Raw genomic sequence first — 14004 nt, 5'->3', positions numbered from 1 at the left:
TGGCATTAAGGGGTAGGCTGGGTCCCCAAGGATAACTATAGGCATTTCAGCATCCCCAACGGTTATTTTCTGGTCTGGGAATAAAGTCCCTTCCTGCAGCTTTTGAAACAGACCAGAGTTCCTGAAGATGCGAGCGTCATGTACCTTTCCCGGCCATCCCACGCTGATGTTGGTGAAACGTCCCTTGTGATTCACCAGTGCTTGCAGCACTATTGAAAAGTACCCCTTGCGGGTTATGTACTCACTGGCTTGGTGCTCCGGTGCCAATATAGGGATATGGGTTCCGTCTGTGGCCCCACCACAGTTAGGGAATCCCATTGCAGCAAAGCCATCCACTATGACCTGCACATTTCCCAGGGTCACTACCCTTGATATCAGGAGATCTTTGATTGTGTTGGCTACTTGCATCACAGCAGCCCCCACAGTAGATTTGCCCACTCCAAATTGATTCCCGACTGACCGGTAGCTGTCTGGTGTTGCAAGCTTCCACAAGGCTATTGCCACTCGCTTCTCAACTGTGAGGGCTGCTCTCATCTTGGTATTCTTGCACCTCAGGGCAGGGGAAAGCAAGTCACAAAGTTTCATGAAAGTGCCCTTACCCATGTGAAAGTTTCGCAGCTACTGGGAATCATCCCAGACCTGCAACACTATTTGGTCCCACAGTCTGTGCTTGTTTCCCAAGCCCAGAATCAGTGTTCCACCGCACGAACCTGCCCCATTAGCACCATGATGCCCACATTGCCAGGGCCCGTGCTTTGAGAGAAGTCTGTGTCCATGTCCTCATCACTCTCGTCACTGTGCTGACGTCGCCTACTCGCCTGGTTTCGCTTTGCCAGGTTCTGGTGCTGCATATACTGCTGGATAATGCACGTGGTGTTTAATGTGCTCCTAATTGCCAAAGTGATCTGAGCGGGCTCCGTGCTTACTGTGGTATGGCGTCTGCACAGAAAAAAGGTGTGGAATGATTGTCTGCCGTTGCTCTGACGGAGGGAGGGGCGACTGATGACATGGTTTACAGGGTTGGCTTACAGGGAATTAAAATCAACAAAGGAGGTGGCTTTACATCAAGGAGAAACAAAAATAACTGTCACACAGACTGGCCCGCTCAAGGATTGAACTCAAAATCGTGGGTTTAGCAGGCCAATGCTCAACCCACTGAGCTATCCCTCCCCCCAGTATTTCAGGCAGGACCGAATCTCCATTAAACTTTTCAAGGTGCCCCTGACAGACCTCACCAAAATGATTGTCGGCCATTGATTTCACAGGGGGAGGGAAGGGGGAGGAAATGAATACAAAACAAATCTGGTGTATTTCTTGTTTTGATCCACTCCATCTATCTTTTACAAGTTTGGCTGGCAGCAGACGGTGCAATAGGACTGCTAGCCATCCTCATCTCCTGCCTGCTTGCCATAAGATGGTGCAATAGGATTGCCGGCAGGATTAAAGAGAATGACCTGGTTGAGTCACTCCTAATTTAGTCACTGCGCCCATGTCTGCCCATACCCTTACTGAGGCAGCCAGGAGCACCTTGGACATGATGATGATGGTTATCAGGCCTATTGCACCGTCTGCTGCCACAAGGCAATGGGTTGCTGCTGCTGTGTAGCAATGCAGTACCGCGTCTGCCAGCACCCTGGAGACGTACGGTGACAGTGAGCTGAGCGGGCTTCATGCTTGCCTTGGTATGGCATCTGCACAGGTAACTCAGGAAAAAAGGCGCGAAACGATTGTCTGCCATTGCTTTCATGGAGGGAAGGAAGGAGGGAGGGCCTGACAACATGTACCCAGAACCACCCGCGACAATGTTTTTGCCCCATTAGGCATTGGGATCTCAACCCAGAATTCTAGTGGGTGGCGGAGACTGCAGGAACTGTGGGATAGCTACCCACAGTGCAACACTCCAGAAGTCGATGCTTGCCACGGTACTGTGGAAGCACTCCGCCGAGTTAATGTACTTAATGCACTTAGAGCATTTTGTGGGGGGACGGACACAATCGACTATATAAAAACGATTTCTAAAAAACCGACTTCTATAAATTCGACCTAATTTCATAGTGTAGACATACCCTTAGGTAAGTGATGACTATAAAAATAGGGACCAGGAGAAGGGAGGAAGGGATTATGTTAATAAGATCATGTGGTTGCATTGATAAATAAAGCATACCTCTTATAGGCTACAAACTCTCATGTTTTGTATTAGCCAGTGAAGCACCTGGGTGGGACATCAATGCAAGAACTATGTTTAGCACGGTGAAGGGCCACAATTTCAAAGCAATTTAACACCCAAAGTGGAAGTAATTCTTTGAAATGACCTTTCAGTTATCATTACACTATATCACACTATAGTTGGGCTTCCTTTAGGATGAGATCCCCTTAAACAACTACTTTTAATTAAACATTCCTCACACCACATGCTGAAAACTAAGGGATTTCTTCCCCATCTAGTGACCTGTATGCCTTGTTCCCAGAAGTACTTGCTAACAATCAAAGACATGTCTGGTACCCCTGGTGATGTTAACCTTCAATAACCCAACCCAATGTATGAGCTTTGAAATTCTTTAAATCTCCTTCTGCACTTTACTGTTGTATTTAAATATCATCTACCATCTGCCTGATTTGCAAAGGATGCCACTTTTAAAATCATATTTATTCTGATTGAGGATTCAGGGAGAGGCAGAAGAGGAGCATAAGGGGGCAATATCATCTAAGCATATTGTTCTCACTCATAAAATCAAATCTTTTGGAGAAATCCAAAAGGGGTGAACCTGTTACAAATGTCATATACATATTGCGACATATATCTATGTGAAAAAATTATGTTGTATGTAGAACTTTGGAAGGCATATATTCTGTTAATAAAACAGTGGAGTCCGACTGGTGAAGATTTTAAAAATTGTTATCATGGGTTAGGCACTTGAGTCCATATTTAGATACCTACTCTGGCGGGTGGGGTAAGGGTGTATATTGGGAAACTGAGTCATGAGTCTACTCAATTTAGGCTGAATCATTGTTCACCTTTTCTTTATACAATTTCAGACAGAATTTATTGTCACTTACAGTATCTGAACATATATTTATGCCATACATTAATAACAGACAAGACAGAATAAGTAAATGGGCCCAAGTTACTGCATTCCAGGACAGTGGGAAGTTCTTCCCCTTCCAAGATGGTCATTGCCTCCTCTGATCTCCTGGTCTGATCCTTCAATCCCATCCTTCAATTTCTGATCTAGTGTTTCTCCAATTTGAGCCTTGTTCACTTGAGTCTTTTTATATATTTCCACATTCCAGGTTAGTTAATCTTTCTCCAATCAGCTTTAGCAGATTAGACATTTTTTTAAAGCTATACATTACACATGTGCAAGCTCAGTTTATCTAACTGTGCTTTTTTTAATTTTTGCTGTTTATGCGTGTTTCATGTCATATGCTTGTGTACCACCCTGCTACTGGGTTTTCCCAGTAAAAGGCTTCTTCTGGTTACAGGTCTGTGTGTTTCTATCTTGAAACTTCCAGCACAACATGTTACCTTTCTTCTGTCAGCAATACATCATTTTAAGCAGACGAGCAATTTTATGTAAAAGAAGAATGGCAAACCCACACTTATGCCAGCAAAGTCTTGGCTAAATGTTACCTCACCTAAACTCATTCACTATTCATAATTACATATTATATATAAATTAATTATAAATATAGCTATCACAGTTTTTACCTTTACCATTTAACAATTCTGCATCTTTATGTTTCAATATAATATTCAATATGTATATATTATATATCAGACTCCCTTAACTCTCTCCCCTCCCCCAGTATATACTTGAAAACAATGATTCTTTAATGTTAACTTTTCTTATCTTCTTTAAATATGGGTTTTCAAAGGCCTTTTTCATTCAAGTCTACTTTTGTTGGTGAATCATTACAAAGAAAACTTCATTAGAAATTTTCCTGTGAGTGCATTTTCAGGGGTGTCTCAATTTTTGGGCCTTGATATTTAGTTGCTTTTAGTGACACCCCAATACGCCTAAATATAAAAAATGGCCTGAACATAGAGAACATAGAGAAGCTTTTATAAGATATAAAAATGTATAAAAACTTACATTCCTTCAATGTATGACAATTTGGCAGCAGCTTTATAGCATGAAACACCTAGTTTTGATTGTGTAACAGTCTGCCATAGGGGAGGGAAACTTGGGGTTGTGCATCATAAAAATTGTTTACCCCAGTGGGTACTGCTGGGTGCTCAGCACTTTGAAAAATCAGACTGCTTGTTTAGAGACCTAAATATGGATTTACAAGCCCAATTTTAGGCACCCTTTTGTATAATTGTGTACACAATTCTGACAAGCACTATCTGCAATGAACCAATGTAATAATTTCAAGTGCAATTAAAAGGAAAACTTTGTTTCTTGTTTAGGAATAGTGCCGAATGCATATAATAGAACATACATGATTGTGAATACGCATTTTGGGAAGAAAAAAAAGTCTGAAATGCTTTTGATGCCAAATGTCCCAATCTTAATATACCGTTTGTCTAATTACGTTCCATCCAGTTTTATTAGTCAGCTTGCTCTGTGCATCACATAGCACTGGTTTCTCACTAGCTGAAAGTATATTTTGCTCAGCAGCCACATTTTATCTGCTAAGGATTTCTATTTTTCTGTGAGACTGTAGATGGTGGTTCTTTCAGCTGAAGGCCCTGATTCTCCCTTATACATGCTTAACCTTAAGCATAAGCAGTTCAATTCAACCCCAAGTTAAGCTCAGGTCAGTGGTACAGAGCTCTGCAGCATTGATACAGCTGATATCTCAGTCCATAAACAAACACAAAATCAAGTAGTAGACCCAGTATTTGCATTAATAGCTAAAAAATTTGAACAACCCCCCCAGACACACTTCATTATTGAACACAGTGTAATCGTCTCACCCAACCGTAGAACAGAAACACATTTATTTGGGTGCCCCAGCACAAGAACATATTGTGAGGGGTCCCTGCGTCCACATAAATAGAATAGAATAGGAAAGCTGTGGCTAATGAGAAGCAGGATATTACCCTGTTGGTCACTTCTATGGGGCCGTATGCCTTTTAATGTTAAAACTGGCTCTCATGCAGCAATGTAATTCACCCACGTAAGCAAACACTGAACCACCCACCTTCCTGTCCCTGACTCTTCCTCCTGCATCTCTCAAAGGAATTTTGGAGAGAAAAAAGACTTACATTTACTAGAATTTAGCTTCTGGCAAGAAACACTATGAGGAATTCATTTCCTGGCCCATAATTTACATGTCCAGTTCTCTCTCCCTCTTCCCCCCACCCTCCCCCACCTTCCTCATCCAAGCTGTCTTATATCTGTAGCATTCAGCAGTTTCCTGCCTTATGTTTGCTTTCAATTTTCATATCCATGGGAATGGAATCTGTGCCTCAGTATCAGGCTCTTATCCCTTCTGCTGCTGCCACCACCTTAGACTTAGGCCAGAGATACCAGACTTAATTAAATGATGCTGAAGCATCAAACAAATGGCAGCTATTACATTCTAGAAGAGTCAGTCCAAGAAATCCCTTCCTGTCCTTTTCTTTTCTTGGTTTTGTTTTTGTGTGTGTTAACTAGTGCCTTACAAGAGAAATTCATTTTAAATTTTAAACATTTAACCTAAAGATTAGGGTTTGATTTACTCTGGGGAAGACTTGGGGTGAGTGGGGGAGGGAAGAGAGCAAAACGGTTATGTCCCTCTCTCTCATTCAGAGGGCTGTCTGTTTTACTATCTTTGCTGCTGCTCTGGGCAGCTCTGCTACTTTGATCTTCTTAGAAATAGGCTCATTACAAAATCCACCTCACTGAGTAACACTTCAAAGAGACGGATTCTCTTTGTTGGGTTCTATTGTTGGGGTGGAGGAATTGGAAATTGCAAGGCATAACAATAAATAAAACAATAAATAAAATGTATGCTTACCTACATGAGTAAACCCCAGATTTCCAGTGTGGCTTGTGATCTGTACCTTATCATGCATTTTCCTGAATAAAGAAGTAGGAAGAAATATTTGATTGGAATGTATATGTCTCTTGCTAGTTTGAAGACAACAGTCCAGTGGTATGATAGCTCTTGATTTTGAGTCTCTTAGTGTGATATTTTCCACAATCCAATTGAGTTTAAATTTCCTTTTTCTTAAAATAAATAGTTGTTTGTCTTACATTATGTTTACATGGAAAATTAGGCTGTGTAATTATTGATTGACTCACCTTAAAGTGTTTGGAGGCTTTGACATGTACCCTATTTTTCAGATATTTTTTCATCCTGCAAAATTAGGAGTGATATTTCCTTAGACTAAATTTCCCTGTTTAACATGCAGCACTTCTGCTTTTTGCTTGGGTTAGAAACACCACAAGAAAGGTCGGTCTTCCTGCATTTCAGAAGTTTTGCTTCTAATTCTTGTCTAAACTAGGAAATCAGAGCAGAAGCACATTAAAATGATTAATATTAGTAAGGGCTGGCAAGGAGAGACTGGAGGGAGGAGAATGCAAGTTGCACTTTTTCAAACCTTGTGAGGGTTCAGTCCATATTGTACCTGAACGACTTCACTTATCCCTAGCACTAAAGAGTCAATACATTCTTATAACATTACATTAACTTGCTTCTGTGATACAATAATCCAACAGGTTTTTTGAAGTTGTAAACATTACATTATTTATTTTATAAAATGTCATTTGCAAATACCATCAACATATTAGTGTTATATTAACATGCAGTACGTATGGGTTACCCAGAGGGCTTCTAAACAACCTCAGATTAAAAGGCGACAAAACAATCACGAAAGTGAGCTCTCCCAGATGTTCAAGGGTTGCATGCCTGCTATTGCTCCCCTCTGGGGAGTGCAGTTTATTCATCTGGTCAGCTCCACCAGGCAGTGCATAGTAGGAGCAGAGGCAAAGCCAAGCCTCTATCTGCTGTCTGCCACTGCCTGCTCCCTGTACCCCAAGTAAGTAACAAACAAGCTATCTCTGTGTTCCTCTGCATGGAGGAGCTGCAATTGTGCCTGGATTTTAGGAGAGCTGTGCAGGGGGAAAGGGCAACTCCATAGACCCTCCTCACCCACCTGGCTCTGAATAATTGAATGCGGGGAGAAGGTGGAAATGGTGTACACTCAGAACTTAACTGGTCACAAAGTCCAGTGTGAGAATACAAGTATGTAGCTCAAAATGCTTACTTTCTGAACAAATTAATATGCACTGCATTTCATATTGCAGATACACGTACAAATTATTTTAAAATGCTACAACATAATTTTTAGAGCATGTTACAAAACATTTTCATAATGGAGTAAAACACTGTTACCTTTAGTCAAACACAAATTATTGGGCTCAGTAATGGGTGGCATTTAATGGCCTGAGATATACAGAGGTTAAACTGGATGATCTCTTGGTCCTGTCTGGCCTTAAACTCTATGAACTATTGTTACTGGACCCATCTCTAAAGCCTGTTATAACTGCAGCTGTTTGAAACTTTGCCATTTCAGCCATGATGGCAAAACCTATGGAATGTCACATCACCTCTTGGGACAAGCAAGCCCACACCACCTGCCCACTGGATGCCACCCGCTATTTCCCAACATAGCTGGTCTCCCCTTCTGTTCAGGGCTCAGTTACAGCAACAGTGTAAGGGCCTGTCAAGGTTCCTTTCCTACTCTGAACTCTAGGGTACAGATGTGGGGACCTGCATGAAAGACCCCCTAAGCTTATTCTTACCAGCTTAGGTTAAAAAATTCCCCCAGGTAAAAACTTTGCCTTGGCCTTGAACAGTATGCTGCTACCACCAAGCGTTTTAAACAAAGAACAGGAAAAGAGACCACTTGGAGATGTCTTCCCCCAAAATATCCCCCCCCAAGCCGTACACCCCGTTTCCTGGGGAAGGCTGGATAATAATCCTCACCAACTGGTACAGGTGAACACAGACCCAAACCCTTGGATCTTAAGAACAATGAAAAGTCAATCAGGTTCTTAAAAGAAGAATTTTAATCAAAGAAAAGTTAAAAGAATCACCTGTGTAAAATCAGGATGGTAAATATCTTACAGGGTAATGACAGGTTTCAGAGTAGCAGCCATGTTAGTCTGTATCTGCAAAAAGAAAAGAAGTACTTGTGGCACCTTAGAAACTAACAAATTTATTTGAGCATAAGCTTTCATGAGCTACAGTTCACTTCATTGGATGCATGCAGTGGAAAATACAGTGGGGAGATTTTATATACACAGAGAACATGAAACAATGGGTGTTACCATACACACTGTAAGGAGAGTGATCAGGTGAGGTGAGCTATTACCAGCAGGAGAGAGAGAGAGAAAAAAAAAACACCTGATAATCAAGGTGATAATCAAGGTGGCCATTTCCAGCATTTGACAAGAACATGTGAGGAAGAGTAAGGGTGGGGGGGAAATAAACATGGGGAAATAGTTTTACTTTGCATAATGACACATCCACTCCCAGTCTTTATTCAAGCATAATGTAATAATGTCCAGTTTGCAAATTAATTCCAATTCAGCAGTCTCTTGTTGGAGTCTGTCTTTGAAGTTTTTTTGTTGAAGAATTGCGACTTTTAGGTCTGTAATCGAGTGACCAGAGAGATTGAAGTGTTCTCCAATTGGTTTTGAATGTTATAATTCTTGATGTCTGATTTGTGTCCATTTATTCTTTTACGTAGAGACTGTCCAGTTTGGCCAATGTACATGGCAGAGGGGCATTGCTGGCACATGATGGCATATATTATATTGGTAGATGTGCAAGTGAATGAGCCTCTGATAGTGTGGCTGATGTGATTAGGCCCTATGATGGTGTCCCCTGAATAGATATGTGGGCACAGTTGGCAACGGGTTTTGTTGCAAGGATAGGTTCCTGGGTTAGTGTTTTTGTTGTGTGGTGTATGGTTGCTGGTGAGTATTTGCTTCAGGTTGGGGGGCTATCTGTAAGCAAGGACTGGCCTGTCTCCCAAGATCTGTGAGAGTGATGGGTCATCCTTCAGGGTAGGTTGTAGATCCTTTATGACACCATCCTAGCCACTATAGATGTAAAAGTCCTCTACATCAACATTCCACACAAAGATGGACTACAAGCCTTCAGGAACAGTATTCCCCGATAATGTCACAGCAAACCTGGTGGCTGAACTGTGTGACTTTGTCCTCACCCATAAATATTTCACATTTGGGGACAATATATACCTTCAAGTCAGCGGCACTGCTATGGGTACCCGCATGGCCCCACAGTATGCCAACATTTTTGTGGCTGACTTAGAACAACGCTTCTTCAGCTCTCGTCCCCTAATGCACCTACTCTACTTGTGCTACATTGATGACATCTTCATCATCTGGACGCATGGAAAAGAAGCCCTTAAGGAATTCCACCATGATTTCAACAATTTCCATCCCACCATCAACCTCAGCCTGGACCAGTCCACACAAAAAATTCACTTCCTGGACACTTCAGTGCTAATAAGCGATGGTCACATAAACACCACCCTATACTGGAAACCTCCTGACTGCTATACTTACCTATATGCCTCCAGCTTTCATCCAGACCACACCACACGATCCATTGTCTACAGCCAAGCTCTATGATACAACCGCATTTGCTCCAACCCCTCAGACAGAGACAAACACCTACAAGATCTCTATCAAGCATTCTTACAACTACAATACCCACCTGCTGAAGTGAAGAAACAGATTGACAGAGCCAGAAGAATACCCAAAATTTACCTACTACAGGACAGGCCCAACAAAGAAAATAACAGAACGCCACTAGCCATCACCTTCAGCCCCCAACTAAAACTTCTCCAGCATATCATCAAGGATCTCCAACCTATCCTGAAGGACGACCCATCGCTCTCTCAGATCTTGGGAGACAGACCAGTCCTTGCTTACAGACAGCCCGCCAACCTGAAGCAAAGCAACCTGATCACTCTCATTATAGTGTGTATAGTAACACCCATTGTTTCATGTTCTCTGTGTATATAAAATCTCCCCACTGTATTTTCCACTGCATGCGTCCGATGAAGTGAACTGTAGCTCACGAAAGCTTATGCTCAAATAAATTTGTTAGTCTCTAAGGTGCCACAAGTACTCCTTTTCTTTTTACAGGGAAATGAGATTCAAAACATAGAGAATCCCTCTAGGCAAAGCCTTAAGTTACAAAAAGGCACAAAAACAGGAATACACATTCCCTCCACCACAACATATTTTACAAGCCATTAAACAAAAGAAAATCTAACGCATTTTCTAGCTAGGTTACTTACTAACTTTACAGGAGTAGTAAGGCTTGCATTCCTGATCTGTTCCTGGCAAAAGCATCACACAGGCAGACCAAACCCTTTACCCCCCCCTCCAGATTTGAAAGAATCTTGTCCCCTCATTGGCCATTTTGGGTCAGGTGCCAGTGGGGTTACCTTAGCTTCTTAACCCTTTACAGGTGAAAGGATTTTGCCTTTGGCCAGGAGGGATTTTATAGCACTGTATACAGAAAGGTGGTTACTCTTCCCTTTATATTTATGACAGGGCCCTTCCATGTTTCCACCATTGTGGCCTCACCCCCTCACTTGGAGCAGTGATTGTTGGGCCCACTTCCCCTCCCAGAGAGGCAGGGATGGCTGCAGGAAGATCTTCCAGTACTTGTATCAGCTGTTGTGATATATCTACTGGGATGGGTAGGCTTCCTGCACTCTTCCTTTCCTGCCAGATAGAGGGTGAAATAATCCTGGCCCCACTTAAGTCAATGGGAGTTTTGTACTTGACTTAATTGGGGCCAGGATTTCACCCAGAGTCCATTTCTAGGGTGATTTTTGTTGGGGGACCCCACCGCTACCAGTCCCACAGCAGGGAGTCTTGGTATTAGCACATTGTTAAGGTGTATGGAACAATTAACACCGCTTATAGCTGTTGTTTCAGGATGTCCACATGCTAAGGCAGATTTCACTGCTTTGATTACATTCATTTAACATTTTGAAACTTTTCCTAACAACCATGAAATTTAGAAATTTTGTTTTGAAATGAAAGCCGAGATTTTGATGTAATCATGTGACTTCACGAGCTAAGGCTGCAGGTACAAGCCTATAGTAGCTATACCATAACCTGACCCTGCTTATTTTAAATTGTCTTCTAGTGAGATGCCTTGTGGCTTACTATTTCTCTGACAGTTTCAAAGAACAATAATCTGGTCCACTCCTCATCTCTGTCCTGCAAATATGGGGGCTGGCGATTTTCAGATCATCTTGTGAGCAGATGTCTTTCTCAGAACCCTTCCCACATAAACTTATATAGTGGGACTAGATAGATTCTTCTGGCTCCACTGTAACTTACCTGTAAGGATGAAGTAATTTATATTATTAATTTATTGTATATGAACTGATGAAATATTTTCCCTTAATTTTTATTGCTGTTATAATTTTCAGAAGTTCAACTTTCTGACGAAATTTCATCAAAATGTAGAATTTTGAAAAAAATTAGTTGAAATTTTAAGTGCTAATGCAATCATTCTTACTAGAGATGAACAAAATAGTCATAACTAATCATTTGACACATTTAATCACATATTGTCCACCAACATGTTGTAAAATTCTTGAATTCAGAATTATTGTTTTGTTTCTTCAGTAAGTAGTGCTGATCTCTTGAACTGCTAAGAATATAAATAAATGTACAATTTGCAACACATTTCATACATAAATATTTTATAATAGGGTTTCATGACTAATTCATGTATCGTAACTTATCAACACAGTGTCTATTTGATTGTGAAATCAGCAATATGTGCTGGACTGGTTTAGTTTCATAAGTGTCTACTATGGGAACACAAAAAGCATCTTGTGACCTAGATAATTAACCCATACTGTGAAAATTTTGAATTTAACTTTTACAAATGAATTCATTTTCAATGAATTAGCTTAGCTAAAATTTTGTTTTGAGTGAATTTTCACTGCAGTATAGCTTCTGCCCTTAAATGTTTGTGGAAGTAAATGTGAAAAGGTCACAGCCATGGTTGAAATGAAGTTTGCTTTTTAATGTCAACAAAGTTTTCTCATTATTCGATCATCTCTACATACATATCTGCTAATGTCAGTGAGAGGACTAATACATCTGCAAAGTATGCGCTGAGAAATGCACAGTGTTTCTGTGCAGTACAGTATGTGGCTTGATAAATTGGTGCAGTCAAATATAATAATCATATATAAAAAAACCAAAAAAACAAAGAAAATTCAGAATGTACCCAACTGATACCTGGATCCATGAATTCTATGCATTTGAGGAGCATAGGATAGATAATGAGCCGTTAACCAATTTAGATGTGGCAAATTTGTGTGTTTATAGCACCTCTGGATAAAGTAGATATTCACAAAATGATTAAGGATCAAATTAGGTTTTTGTCTGATGAGATGTGCTCCTCTCTGGCTGGTCCTTCTGCTGCTAAGGCCTGGCCTATACCAGGAATTTACTTCCGTGTAGTTACATCTCTCAGGAGCTGAAAAATCTACACCCTGAGAGACAAAGCTACCAACCCTTAGTGTAAACCAGTGCTAGGTCAATCAAAGAATTCTTCTGCTGACCTAGCTCCAGCCTCTTAGGGAGGTGGATTACCTACACGGATGGGAAAAGCCCTTCTGTCGGCATACGTTGCGGCTACGCTGAAGCATTACAGTGCTACAGCCTCAGCTGTGAAGCTGCACCACTGCAGTGTTTTAAGTGTAGACAAGTCCTAAGATCTTTTTGTTTCTCTGACAGCTCAGAGGTCAACAGATCAGCCAGTGTGTCAGTTTCCAGGCAAAAAAATAGGAAAGCTTCCCTCTGTAAACTGGAAAATGTGGTGGCAAAGTTCTGCGATTAACCCCGTGGTCAGAGAGACAAAGGCAGCAGTGTACCATGCAGGTATATTGACTTTACCCTCTGCTCATTTAGGGATTGTAGAGTTTAGTTTGTTTACCCACTTTTTTTTTTAACTACATCACTGGGTTAAGGCAACCAGTGTAGTGACCAGATTGAAATACGCAACTGAGGGGGTGAAATTCACAAGGCAGGGTTATTTCAGAGAAAAATGACAAACTGTTCATATCCAAAGAGATCTATTTTTGATGTATTGGCATCTATACAAGAAAACTATCATTACAAGCCACAGATCTGTTTCCCAATCCTCCTCTTAAACTATTGAAAAGAGCTATGGGGAGAGCATAAAGGTTTGGTTCAAAAACTGATGAAAACTGACTCATTTTAATATAAATGTGATCTACAAAATGGATTTTAGAGAAACTGTGGCGAAAAGCCTCATGTTTTCCACTAATGTTCTGTAACTGATCTTTCGTGACAGCAGATAGGCATAATAGAATGAGGGTTTTCAATGCACTGGAGATATGTTTCCAAAACAAACAAACAATCAAAAAAGAAATCACAAAACACACAATGTGCATAACAAAGAGCCATAATCTTACACAGCAAAATCAATCCTCTGTTTTTCTGTCAATGCCGTCTCCAAGACTGTTGAGCAGCTACACAGCATACTGTATCACCCCACATGTAATACAGTTTTAGACCTGATCGACACACATTGTGTGTACCAGTTTAATTAAAGGTATGATTTTATACCAGTTTAGTGAAACAAGTGCAACTTTGTGTGTGGACCCTTTTACATTGGTTTCAGCTGGTTCAATTGGTTTTTCTTGTCTCAGAAAATTTACATCATCATGATACATGCCAAAGTGATGTATCCTCCTAGCAGATTAAGCACCACAGTGCATGGATCCCTGGCAAGGTCCCTACGATGGTCTGGCTACATATTTGTTTTATGTCTGTCCCTGGTGATTTTATCATGCCACCAAGGCTTTTGGTGACCACATGATTCCTTGCAGCGTTCCTTGATACATCCACTTTGGAATTTGTTGGCCTTCCTTCCTAATAATATATATGTACCAAGAAAGCTACTGAAAGCAAACCAGTGCTAATGGAGGCAGTTGCTTAATTCAGCTTTGAATAATCTCATTTTGATCTT

Source organism: Caretta caretta, chromosome 4, assembly GCF_965140235.1.
Source record: "Caretta caretta isolate rCarCar2 chromosome 4, rCarCar1.hap1, whole genome shotgun sequence".
Classification (NCBI taxonomy): domain Eukaryota; kingdom Metazoa; phylum Chordata; order Testudines; family Cheloniidae; genus Caretta; species Caretta caretta.
This window is presented reverse-complemented; position numbering follows the sequence as displayed.